Source organism: Anomaloglossus baeobatrachus, chromosome 2, assembly GCF_048569485.1.
Source record: "Anomaloglossus baeobatrachus isolate aAnoBae1 chromosome 2, aAnoBae1.hap1, whole genome shotgun sequence".
NCBI classification, from domain to species: domain Eukaryota; kingdom Metazoa; phylum Chordata; class Amphibia; order Anura; family Aromobatidae; genus Anomaloglossus; species Anomaloglossus baeobatrachus.
In genome coordinates, this window is record NC_134354.1 from 658736291 (window position 1) to 658750242 (window position 13952).

The following is a 13952-nucleotide window of genomic DNA, read 5'->3' on the forward strand; positions in this document are numbered from 1 at the left end:
ACCAGGAATGGTCCAAAGAAGTGTGATTTAACCTTCAATCAGAATTTTTCACAAGCCAATTGAACTGAAATACAGTATTTTTTGCTTTGTAAGACACACTTTTTTTCCCCCAAAATGGAGGGGAAACTAAGGGTGCATCTTACAAACCGAGTCTAGCTTACTGGGGAGTGCTGTAGCAGTGCACCAGAGTCACAGGTGTGAATAAAAAAAAATACAATAAAATATTAATATAATAAACAGCATATATGTTACTGGGGGTGCCATACAATTTACTGGGCAGCCAGTGGGGGGGGGGGGCATAAAAGATACTGGGGACGCATATACACATTATGAATTAATCTTTATCCTAGCCAGGCTATACATCTTAATGTCCAGTAAGTAGACTATTACTGGGCGCGGCTCCGTCTGAAGAGCACCAGTCTATTTAGGCAGTGCTGTGTGCCTGTGCTCCTGTCTTGTGACTGTGTGCGATGCAATGAGCAGTGCAGGGCCTGACGCTCGCTGAGTAATGCTGCGACAAAATAGTCATACAAGCAAAGGCCACTGCACAAAGACCAGTGGGTTCACACCGCAAATCACCAAAAAATCTGCAGTATGTGAATTTGACCTAAAGTAGCGATGTCCTCCTTCGTGCCCCTTACTACACATAATATAAATTTACAGATGTCTCTCCCATATAATAGTAATGGTTATGACCTTCTTTATAGCCTTAGGAGCTATAGTAAAACTCTGCACAGCACAGGGATAATGCACACAGGGATGTCACAGTACAGGGTTAATACTCATAGTGATATCACAGCACAGGGATAATGCACACAGTGAGGTCACAGCACAGGGATAATACACACAGTGATGTCACAGCACAGGGATAATACACAGACCCTTGTCACAGTACAGGGTTAAGACACACAGTGATGTCACAGTACAGGGTTAATACACACAGTGATGTCACAGTACAGGGTTAACACACACAGTGATGTCACAGTACAGGGTTAACACACACAGTGATGTCACAGTATAGAGATAATACACACAGTGATGTCACAGTACAGGGTGGGTTAATAGACATAGTGATGTCACAGTACAGGGATAATACACACAGTGATGTCACAGTACAGTGTTAAGAGGTCGCCCTGGCAGTGGTCGAACCGCTCAGATTCATGGGGGGTGATTACTCGTGGCTCAAGGGTCTCCGGACCCGGGGGCTAGGGGCCACACTCAAATGGAAAAGGGGATAGTTACAGGGGAGATATAGTTTGTGATACCACCCGTGGTGTACGGTAATTGGGAGTTCCGCCGCTGCCGTTGGGAGTACCCGAGGTGATGGAGTGGGGCAGCCAGGAGTCGTTACCCTCCACGGGTAGGGGGAGGCCCCGGGACTCTGGATGGAGTGATGGGGTGCAGGGGAGCGCAGGCTCGCTGGTTGAAGGGGTCAATCTGGTACTCACTCAGCAATAAAGCAGATGCTGACAACCGGGTAAACCAAGTCTCTGGGTACCGCTGCTCTAGGGGGATCTCGTTCGGGTCCCGTCCCCTGCAGCACTGCCTGGTGGTCCGTAACCTGCCTCCTGGAACATTAGTTTAAAGTGTCCTTTGTGGCCCGTCAGCTTGGAGCTTTCCAGGCCCCACTCCCCACTGTGGCTAAGTGAAGGAGCCTGCTCTCAGGAGCTCACGCTTGGGATTTCAGTGGGCTGCTTGTTTGTTTGGAAAGCCCTATCTCCCTTGTTGCGCTAGTGCCCCCGAACTCTGAGCTTCTTGGGAACAGTCCATAGAGGCCCTGTCCTCCACAGGTTAATTGCCGGGTCGCCTGAAGCTTCTCCCTGACTTAGGGTCTGTGTATCCCGCCGTGCCCTCGGTCCCAGACCGATAATTAGGCCTAGGCTGCTGACCGTCCTCCAAGACAGGTCCCAGGCATCTAGCCTCAATCCCCTACGACCAGGGATCCGACTCCTCTAGGTCCAGACCACCGTCTGCGACCTAGTCTGCTTCCCTGGGAGCCACAACTCCCAACTTCCTCAGAGCTCCTCTCAGCTCGAGGGCTACTACTCAATTGAACTGACACCTCCCACCTCCCTGCCTGACTCCTAGGTGGGCAGCCCTATTCCAGCTTAAGCCGATCACTGGTGTGCCTGACAGGGTGTGATGCAAGGTGTATCTAGTATTTTATTTGCTGGTGGAGGCAGTACTGCAAGATAGAGACCCAGAACCACGGGGGGTTGAATCCTGCATGGAGAGTGGAGAGGGAAGATTGTGCAGTACCCTGTGACGACCTGAACAGTCCAGGGGGCATCACATTCCCCCTTGGTTAAACGTAGCTCGTCCCCAAGCTACAGGACATCCAGAGGTTTATTTTTAGTTAACTAGAAAAAAGAGAAAAATAACATTTTTATTAACAGTTTCACATACCTCACAGGGGAGGCACATCACTTAAATGTTGCATTAAAATGTTTAGAGTTAATTTTTACTGATTAGAACCCTGGGAACACTACCGGTTGTAGCGGTAGTTGGTGCTCAGCCTACTCCACTGCAGCAACTTCCTTCGACAGTCCATTCCCAATGTCCCTCTCCCTTTAACCCGCCACCCAAACAACCTGAACCCCACTGGTTCCTACTTGGTTCCCTGACAGGGTTGAAGTCCAGGAGGCATAAAAGACGACTCTGGTGGGTGCACTTGGCGCAACTATATACAAGAAGCACAAGTCCGTGCTGGTCGCTGTCAGTCCCGCAGCCATGGTCCATATTTTTAACTTTTAAATAGCAGAAAATCAGGTGACTTTCCCGGATAATCACATTTTCATTTTTCAAAACATTAGCAGCATTTTTTTTAAACTTCACTTATCATTCAGGAAAATAACAAACTAAGAAAAATAATAAAAGAAAACATAGAATTAACACTTCTTAACTAGATATCCGGGTCCCGCGACCACGACTCCTTGTGGCCACATACCACGGACGCTGGCAGGATCTTTTCATCGACCATCATGTTTGGTTACATCTAGGGCATACCAGCCCCGCTCTCCACAATGCAGGGTATAGGAAACCATATCTCCCGGCTCCAGATTCTGCCCAGGATGCTCCCTGGGGACGTGCTGTGCCACATCTTGCCTGGACACAAACACCCCAGCCGAGAGGCCAGCTTCACGGATGAACCCCCATCCCTGGTTGGGGTCAAAGTGCTCCACAAAACAACGGTACCGTGGCCCTCGGAAGGTAGCTTTTCTCAAGTGCTCTTTTTCTTTTTGGGTGCGGGCAGCAATCTCCCGTTGTCGCTGGTCTCGGGTCGTCATCTCCAGATACAGCTCGTACTGTTGTCATTCCCAGTAAGGGGCGTTCGCGTCTGGCCTCGCCTGCCTCACTGGTATCTCTCGTAGGTGGACTCCTGCGGCCCCAGCAGCCGCTGGGATGCTGTGCAGCGGCGGAGCTGGCAGCTCCTCAAGTTCCGCCTCCGCTAACAAGGACAAAGAAACCGACTGCTCCGCAGCTGGGGATGCAGGGTCCGGGTGCTCCGTATCAGGATACGGTGATGCGGACGGGTCTGGTCGGTGCTGGGTCAACCGCTGACGTGACCTGGTCAGATGGTAGATTCAGGGGTTCTGCAATCTGCTCACAAACGGGGACCGAAGGTTCCGCTGCCGGTGTTGGGGTTGGCAGCTCGGCGTCCGCCGAGAACAGGGGTGACAGTGGCGGAGCGATTTGAGCTGAGGAAAAAAAAGCAGATCGGAGCTGCCTCATTGATTAACATTGGTCCGAGTGCAACGCGAGATTTTCTCGCATTGCACTCGTGCGAGTTAGGCTAGTTTCACACTTGTGTTGAACGGCATCCGTCGCATTGCGTTGTGTGACGGATGTAACGGATGCGTTGCATATAGTGGCACAACTGATGCGACGGATCCTGCAAAACAATGAAATCCGTTGTAGCTTTTTTTTCAGCGATTTACTCAACTGAGCATGCGCAGTTATGTAAAGACGGATCAGTCACAGGAATCCGTCAAATGACGAATTCCGCCACCATAGGCTTCCATTATAAAAATAACGGACGCCAACGGAATCCAGCACATTGCGTTTTTTTGACGTTCTGGGAAGTGCAGAAAAACGCTAAATGCTGCGTTCTTTCCGCCCGACGGATGCAACGTTTCGTCGGCTGGAGGATGCAACGCAGGGCCATCAGTCGCAATGTGTCGTCCATACAAGTTTATGGGAAGCAGCGCAATCCGTTAACGGATTCCGCTGTTTTACAAAACGGCAGACTGTGACTGATGGAAAAAAACGCAATTGTAAAAGTAGCCTTAATCGCAAGTGTGATGCCGGCCTAATATCTTGCAGGGAGCAGCTGGTCATGCCTGGTTTATTATGAAAAGATGTTCTTTCCACTTCTGGCCCCAACAGTGCTCACTGGAGCTTTCAGTTTTCAGAAATTCTTCCGTAATCAATGCCATCAGTATGTTTTGCAACAATAAGGTAGCAAAGGTATTGAGACAACTCATTAAATTTATCCATCATAAGAGGTTTCTTGTGTGCCCCCTTGGTAACGAGACACCTTTTTTTTGCACTCATCTTTCTTCATGCGTCATCTGGTCAGAAGTTCATGTCAATAACACCTCTAGAAATATATTTACTTTGAAAATTTGTGACATTCAATACTTATTTCACCTGTTATACATACTGTACATACACACACATGCTTTTTTTCCCATGTATCTCTCACACACATTCACTGAGACTTAGGTTATGTGCCCACGGGGAAAGTATCCTGTGGTTATATCCGCAGGAGCTTCCAGAAAACCGCACCACAACTTTTGTCTGTTTCCATACTGCGGAATGTCCTGCGGATATGGTGCGGGCATTCTGCATTGAGGATACAGTACCATGGCTTCGGCACTGCATCCTCAATGCAGAACAAGTGCTGAGTGATCGGGGAGTTCATACTTACCTCCATCACGCAGCACTTCAGTCCCGTCTCTGGCAGTGTCTGCACTGTGCAGGAGAAGGTGGGCGGGCCTGAACTAGCTCTGGCTGTCACATGACCGGAGCTTGTGCAGGCCCCGCCCACCTCATCCTTCCTGCTCCTAGCTCCACTGCCGTCTTGACTCGGGTGTCTGCTATCAAGGCAGGTAAGTATGGGACCAAGGCAGGTAAGCCTCTATCTCCATAGTGGAGCGCCGGGATTTCCGCAGGTAAATCCGCAGGAATAATTGACATGCAGTTATGTGCGGTTGCGGGACATCCGCAGCATATTCCGCAACCGCACATTCCGCAGCGTGGACACAGCACTCCCCATGTCCCATAGGATAACATGGGGAATGTCTGTACTTGCTGAAACCTGTGGATTTATCTCGAAAATCCAGATAAATCCGCAGCTTTTCCGCGGCAAAAACCGCAGAAGCAAGCTCCCGTGGGCACATGGCCTTATGCCGCATTCACACATCCATCCTGAATGTCACAGACTTATGTACGACCCGCGATGAACAGACAGTCCACTGGTCTCTGGACTCAATGTGTACACATTGCTGGTTTATTTTGCCACTTTTAACCTGATATGCTGTACAGATATTAAAATTTGCTGTCAGTTGTGTTCGGAAACTGTTTACAAGTATCACAAAAAGCATATATAGAGTTGCATAGCTTGGGTATGACAAATATTTTGTGCCTGCTAATAGCACATTTAGGCCCCCTTCACACGTCCATGAAAATCATGCACGTTTTTCACGGACGTGTCAAAGGTGTGTATTGTCCTCCATGTGGCGTTTTTATGGCACAACGTGTGTTCTCTGTGTGTTATCCGTGATAACACGCGGAGAATGGGAACTTTCTGCTCACCTGTCCATGGCGTTGCTGTCCGTGGTGCTGATCTTCGGTCTCCGGCCCTGCCGACTCCCCGCTGTTGCTGCTTCTGACCGCAGTGGAGTGAATATGCAATGAGCATAATGAGCGGGGGTCGGAAGCAAGTGACAGCAGCGGCAGAGACTGCAGCACTGGGGACAGGTGAGTATAGAATTTTTTTTTTCTTACCAACACGTGTTTTCTCTGGTGCGTGTCACACGGATCACATCCGTGCGGTCCGTGTGATGCCCATGATACCGGAGAAAAACAGACATGTCTACATGTGCAGCACACGGGCACACGTATGCTCCACACAGTCCATAGCAAAACACGCACGTGTGCGCAGACCCATTGATTTTAATGGGTCTACGTGTGCCCGTGTCTCCGGCACGTGAGCATACGAACCAAACACTTACCGGAGACACGGACATGTGAAGGGGGCCTTTGACAGGCTGATTATCTGCAACAAGCATTTCAGAACACTCGTTTGTGAAAAATTAAACCTTTCTAAACAAGCTACTAATGACCCAGTAAATAACTAAAAAATATTCATCATGTGAAATCATTTTTCAGGTTGCGGAAAAATCATAATTTTAAGGCCCTATACACATTAGACTGCTAGTCAATTCTGCCAATATTGGTGGATTCAGGAGATATTAGTCTAATGCAGGGGTCTCAAACTCGTCAGAGTAAGTGGGCCGCACATAAAAAAAATTTAAGGCACAGGGCCGCATTCCTTTCAAATTTAATACAATACAATATAATTGCTAATCAATTATTTCAACTATTATAACAATGCTACATTAGTATGCGCTGAGAATCAAAAATACCGTGAAGCGAAACGTCATTTTTTTATATTATTTATTTGTCAAAGAGAGTGGGCATCAGCATCAAAATGTATAAGCAGATTCCAGGTTATTCCAACAGCCAAGCACAGACACTCATTCTCTGTCACAGCATTAAAAAAATTACATAGCGCTCCGCAGTATTTTTGATTCTCAGAGCAGATAAAGCGGACAGGTACGGGCTGCCACCCCCAGCTGCCTGGCTTTACCTTAGCTGGCAATCAAAATACAGGGAAGCCCAATTGTTTTTTTAATTAAATAATGGGAAAAAAAAAATGCGTGGGCTCCCACCATATTTTGATCACCAGCCAGGTAAAACCAGACATCTGAGGGCTGGGATTCTCAGCGTGGTAAGGCCCAAGCATTTTGGGCCCCCCGCAGCCCACAACCGCCACTGGAAATGGCGCATTCATCACAGCGCTATTTCCAGGTGCTTTACCTGGCTCTTCCAGCGTCCCTGGTGGCAGTGGCACGCTGGGTAATAATGGGGTTAATACCAGCTTATATTCTCAGCTGGTAGTAAACCCGAAATTCATGGTGTCATGTCAAATTAGATGTGACCACCATGAATTTTTAGTAAACAGTAAAAAAACACAACACAGAGAAAAATATTTTTATTAGAAATGAAACAAAAAACACATTTAGGGACTCCATCTTTTTTTAGAAAAAAAAAGCTTCCCTCTGACGTAGTCCAAAGTCAATGTCAGCTCAGCTTCATCGCTCTGAACAGATGAGCGTCTGTCCAGACCGACAAGAAGGATGAGACTGAAAGTAACATTTTCCGGTCTTCCAGTCACCATCAAAATCATTTTTATCATCATCATACACACACAGCCACCATCATCATCACACACACACGGCAATCATCATCATCATCATACACAGCCATCGTCATCATCATCATCATCGTCGTCGTCACTCACAAACAGCCACCACCACAATCATCATCAGTCACACACAGCCACCACCGCCATTATCATCAGTTGCACACAGTCACCACCACCATCATCAGTCACACACACATACAGCCATCATCACCATCAACACACACAGCCATCATCATCCACACACACAGCCATCATCATCATCCACACACACAGCCATCATCACACACACACAGCCATCATCACACACACACACAGCCATCATCATCATCACACACACACACAGCCATCATCATCATCACACACACACACAGCCATCATCATCATCAATATATATATATATATATATATACACACACACACACACACACACACACACACACACACACACACACACACACACACACACACACACACACACACACACACAGAGCCGCCATCATCATACATACATACATACACACATACACAGCCATCATCATACACACACACACAGCCATCATCATATACACACACACACACACACAGCCATCACACACACACACACACACACACATACAGCCATCATCATACACACACAGACACCACAAACGTTCTAACGTGCCCTATGCTCTTGTTCCTTCCGCTGCACCCGCCGGCAAAGCAGCTGACGTCAGCGCTGCTCGGGTCGCGCTGCTGAGCTCGAGTTGAACGCCGCCGTCGATTGCTTCACCCTGACATCTGATTGAACTCCAGCTTTGATTGCTTCTCCCTGGCGGCTTCTCCAATGCGGAAGTGCGGCCGGCCGCGGCTGCAATGTTAAAATGCGGCTGGCGACCGCTAAATGACTGGAGGCAGTGGAGGGCAAATATCAAGGGTTCTGCACTGTGTGTCTGCGGGCCGCATAAATCAGACTGGCGGGCCGCATGCGGCCCGGGGGCCGCGTGTTTGAGACCCCTAGTCTAATGCATATTGGGTATCAGACAAATATATTCCCAAATATTTCTTTATTTTGAATATATAAATTAAATATCCACACCTACAGTGAATCAATTATAGTACATAAAACTTTGATATCAAGGACAGTTCGCATACATAAAGCATACAATAGTTTAAAGTACATATAGGCCCTTGATAACAAGGAAAATCGCATACATATAGCATACAATGATTATTCAAAGTATATACAGGCTGCTCACTCCAGGATTATGGATAATGCTTCACAAACACTTAACTTGTGGGCTTATATGCTCTTTCCCATTATACTCATGGCAGACGCTATTATGGTTTAAGCAGGTCCAGAATAGGCAAGCATATAGAATCCAGTCTCAGTATATTCAGAGTGAGTTTAACATCAAGCCTGTTAGTTTGATCTTCACCTCAACGCGTTTCCCCACATGAATTATTGTGGTTCATCAGGAGGCTATAAAAAGCAGAATACAGTCTATCAGGTTTGCATATTTGTATCATTAGAAATAACACATGCATGTGTGTAAAATAAACATAAACATGAACATAGTCACTAATCATTGTATCTACTTGCCATAACAAAAAGTCAATTAGGTATGCAGATCCACGGAGTCTTTCCTTAATGGAATCGGCGGTAGCACAGAGCGATCCTGTCCAGATAAACAGCCACTTCCGTCCCTGGAGACTCTATGGATCTGCATAGCCGTAGAGGTTTATAAAGCCGGCATAACCTAGATCAGCTGTGTGCCCCTAGGTCAGATGGGCTGGCGCGTCATAGTGTTACTATTGCGCCTGCGTGCAGTAGTTAAATCACTACAGCTGTATATCCCAAACAGTTTTGAGTGATATCCGCGCGCGTGCGCGGCATATCGCCCCCACCGCGCATGCGCGAATCGTCACCATGACGTCAGCGCGCATGCGCAGTGCATCGCATCACGCAGGCGCACATCCATCTCAATTCCGACAGATTAGCCGCGGCCTTCTGGTATAGCATCACGGCTGAATGCTGCATATGACCATCTATATACCCGCAATATATATGCATAAACCAATAGTATATCGGCAATCACAGTGGCAATGTTAGTGCGCATGCGCGATGCGTCATCTCTGACGTCAACGCGCATGCGCAGTACATCGCACTCTGTCATACTCAGCCGTCCTAGATGAATTACTATTGCGTCTGCGTATCGCAGCGAACCCTTACGGCTATATATTTGCATGTAATCTCTGCGACGCCAATATATATTACAGGATGAAAGACCTGCTTTACATACACAGCAGGTATAGATCATGCAACTATTCTCAGTACAAAATGCCACATCTCTATAGGGCACACAGATCTGATCTTTACATGGAAAAATATGCACGGCCTTTTAGATTGCCCAATAGAAGGCTCATTAGGAATACATTTCATGATAATGAAGTAGATCTCTGCTGGATGTTTTTTCTTTATATCCATTGGGTCATTGAATCAAATATAATATTTCTTTCTAGATTCTTTTATATTTATCGATTCTTTAACATACTTATATATATTCGTATATTAATCAATGTAACCTAGTATATAATATCCAGCAGGGATCTTGTGTAGGATTAAATACATAACAAGTGCCAATGATACACCAAAGATTCCCTACAACAAGCATCCCTAATATGCAGAAATTTCTCCAAGATTAGTCGTTAATATACTCCTATTTATTAAAGCAAGAAGATAAAATTATAATTTAATATTTTCCAAAGATTTTTGGATGAATGCCATAGGCATTCTATCTCTAATATTATAACGTTATAGGATATTGAACAGATAAGTCCTTAGGTATTTTACATAGGTAGGAAACAACTAAAAGAGAGCAGTTCGTTAAGCCCTTTTGGAGATAAGGAACCCATTTTAAAAATCCATTCAGATTCTTTCTGTAGTAGAATTCTATCAAAGTCCCCCCCCCTTGGATTACGCCTTACTACTTCGAGTAAGGAGAATCGGATACGTTTTATATCCCCGTAATGTACGGTGTTTATATGTCGGGAAATTGGGGTATCCCTTTTATTCCGTATATCGGATAGGTGCTCCCCTACCCTTCTCCGAAATTCTCGTCTTGTTTTGCCTATATAGTCGAGGGGGCAGTTACAGGTGGCTCTATAAATAACTCCTGTAGATTTACAATTACTGAAGTCTCGTAGAGTAAAGATTTTCCCTGTTGCTGCACTTCTTACTGTTTTACATGAATCCATAGAATCACAATAACTACAGGTCCCACATCGGAACATACCGCATATCTGCCTGTCCAGCCAAAATTTTAGTTGTTTCCTACCTATGTAAAATACCTAAGGACTTATCTGTTCAATATCCTATAACGTTATAATATTAGAGATAGAATGCCTATGGCATTCATCCAAAAATCTTTGGAAAATATTAAATTAACTTCTTGCTTTAATAAATAGGAGTATATTAACGACTAATCTTGGAGAAATTTCTGCATATTAGGGATGCTTGTTGTAGGGAATCTTTGGTGTATCATTGGCACTTGTTATGTATTTAATCCTACACAAGATCCCTGCTGGATATTATATACTAGGTTACATTGATTAATATACGAATATATATAAGTATGTTAAAGAATCGATAAATATAAAAGAATCTAGAAAGAAATATTATATTTGATTCAATGACCCAATGGATATAAAGAAAAAACATCCAGCAGAGATCTACTTCATTATCATGAAATGTATTCCTAATGAGCCTTCTATTGGGCAATCTAAAAGGCCGTGCATATTTTTCCATGTAAAGATCAGATCTGTGTGCCCTATAGAGATGTGGCATTTTGTACTGAGAATAGTTGCATGATCTATACCTGCTGTGTATGTAAAGCAGGTCTTTCATCCTGTAATATATATTGGCGTCGCAGAGATTACATGCAAATATATAGCCGTAAGGGTTCGCTGCGATACGCAGACGCAATAGTAATTCATCTAGGACGGCTGAGTATGACAGAGTGCGATGTACTGCGCATGCGCGTTGACGTCAGAGATGACGCATCGCGCATGCGCACTAACATTGCCACTGTGATTGCCGATATACTATTGGTTTATGCATATATATTGCGGGTATATAGATGGTCATATGCAGCATTCAGCCGTGATGCTATACCAGAAGGCCGCGGCTAATCTGTCGGAATTGAGATGGATGTGCGCCTGCGTGATGCGATGCACTGCGCATGCGCGCTGACGTCATGGTGACGATTCGCGCATGCGCGGTGGGGGCGATATGCCGCGCACAGCGCGCGGATATCACTCAAAACTGTTTGGGATATACAGCTGTAGTGATTTAACTACTGCACGCAGGCGCAATAGTAACACTATGACGCGCCAGCCCATCTGACCTAGGGGCACACAGCTGATCTAGGTTATGCCGGCTTTATAAACCTCTACGGCTATGCAGATCCATAGAGTCTCCAGGGACGGAAGTGGCTGTTTATCTGGACAGGATCGCTCTGTGCTACCGCCGATTCCATTAAGGAAAGACTCCGTGGATCTGCATACCTAATTGACTTTTTGTTATGGCAAGTAGATACAATGATTAGTGACTATGTTCATGTTTATGTTTATTTTACACACATGCATGTGTTATTTCTAATGATACAAATATGCAAACCTGATAGACTGTATTCTGCTTTTTATAGCCTCCTGATGAACCACAATAATTCATGTGGGGAAACGCGTTGAGGTGAAGATCAAACTAACAGGCTTGATGTTAAACTCACTCTGAATATACTGAGACTGGATTCTATATGCTTGCCTATTCTGGACCTGCTTAAACCATAATAGCGTCTGCCATGAGTATAATGGGAAAGAGCATATAAGCCCACAAGTTAAGTGTTTGTGAAGCATTATCCATAATCCTGGAGTGAGCAGCCTGTATATACTTTGAATAATCATTGTATGCTATATGTATGCGATTTTCCTTGTTATCAAGGGCCTATATGTACTTTAAACTATTGTATGCTTTATGTATGCGAACTGTCCTTGATATCAAAGTTTTATGTACTATAATTGATTCACTGTAGGTGTGGATATTTAATTTATATATTCAAAATAAAGAAATATTTGGGAATATATTTGTCTGATACTGATGATACATATTCCCTAGACCCAAGAGCCAACGTTTAATAATGCATATTGGGGCCTGAACTGTTTCCCTATTCCTACCGCTCATCCTAACCTTAGTCCTAATAGTAATCATAGTTCTAAGGAGCACTTTTCACACTACATCGCAAGCCGATGCTTGCGCTGCCGAGCGCGATAGTCCCCGCCCCCGTCGCAGCTGCGATCTCTTGTGATAGCTGCCGTAGCGAACATTATCGCTACGGCAGCTTCACATGCACTCACGTGCCCTGTGACGTCGCTCTGGCCGCGCCGCAACCCGCTTCCTTCCTAAGGGGGCGGGTCGTGCGGCGTCACAGCGATGTCACACGTCAGGCGGCCAATAGAAGCGGAGGGGCGGAGATGAGCGGAACGTAAACATCCCGCCCACCTCCTTCCTTCCGCATTGCCGGTGGAGGCAGGTAGGAGATGTTCCTCGCTCCTGTGGCTTCATACACAGCGATGTTTGCTGCCGCAGGAACGAGGAACAACATCGTAACATCGGTCCTTCCGAAATTATGGAAATGACCGACGCTACACCGATCATACGATTTCGACGCTTTTGCGTTCATTAATCGTATCAAAAACAATTTACACACTCCGATATCGACAGCGACATGCGATGTCGTAGTGTGCAAAGTACCCCTAAGCCTAATCACATCTCTAATCTTAGTTCTAATCCTCCTTTTAGCCCATGTCTTAAACCTTCCCACAGTTATAACCCTAATTTTAGTCCTAACCGTAAATTGAGTTAGAAAAAGTATGCATAAATGAAAACGTTTAAATTAGTTTATGTTATTTAAAAAAAAAAAAAAACCCAAACAAACAGCAGAAGCTATAGAAAGAGAGGTGGGAAGCTAAGAAATGAGGGATGGGTTGTGGGAAGAGATAATAGGGAGCTAAAGAAGGAGCTGCAGAACTACAGAAAGACAGTTAAGGAGCCAAGAAGCTGCAGTAGGAGAGATGAACAGTGGAAACAGAAGTGGGGAGCCGAGAAGATGTGGGAAGAACGGCTTGGAATTGTGGAAGGAGAAGTGGGAAGTAGTGATTGAGAGGACAAAGCACTTATTGACAGTTGGGTGTGAAGAAAAAAAATACTTACATTTTTACCAAAAAAAAATTGTTTTAGGCCAAGATTTTACATTTGCAGTGGGAAATGGGTAAAAATGGAACCAAAAATTTGTTGCACAATTTCTATTGAACATGACAATAACACATACACTGTACAGTACTGCTTAGCCCCACGACAAGACTCAGGAGGGAAGGAAACTGTGACTCTTGGGTGCAAATTTTCATAGAACATATTGCGGACTCCAAA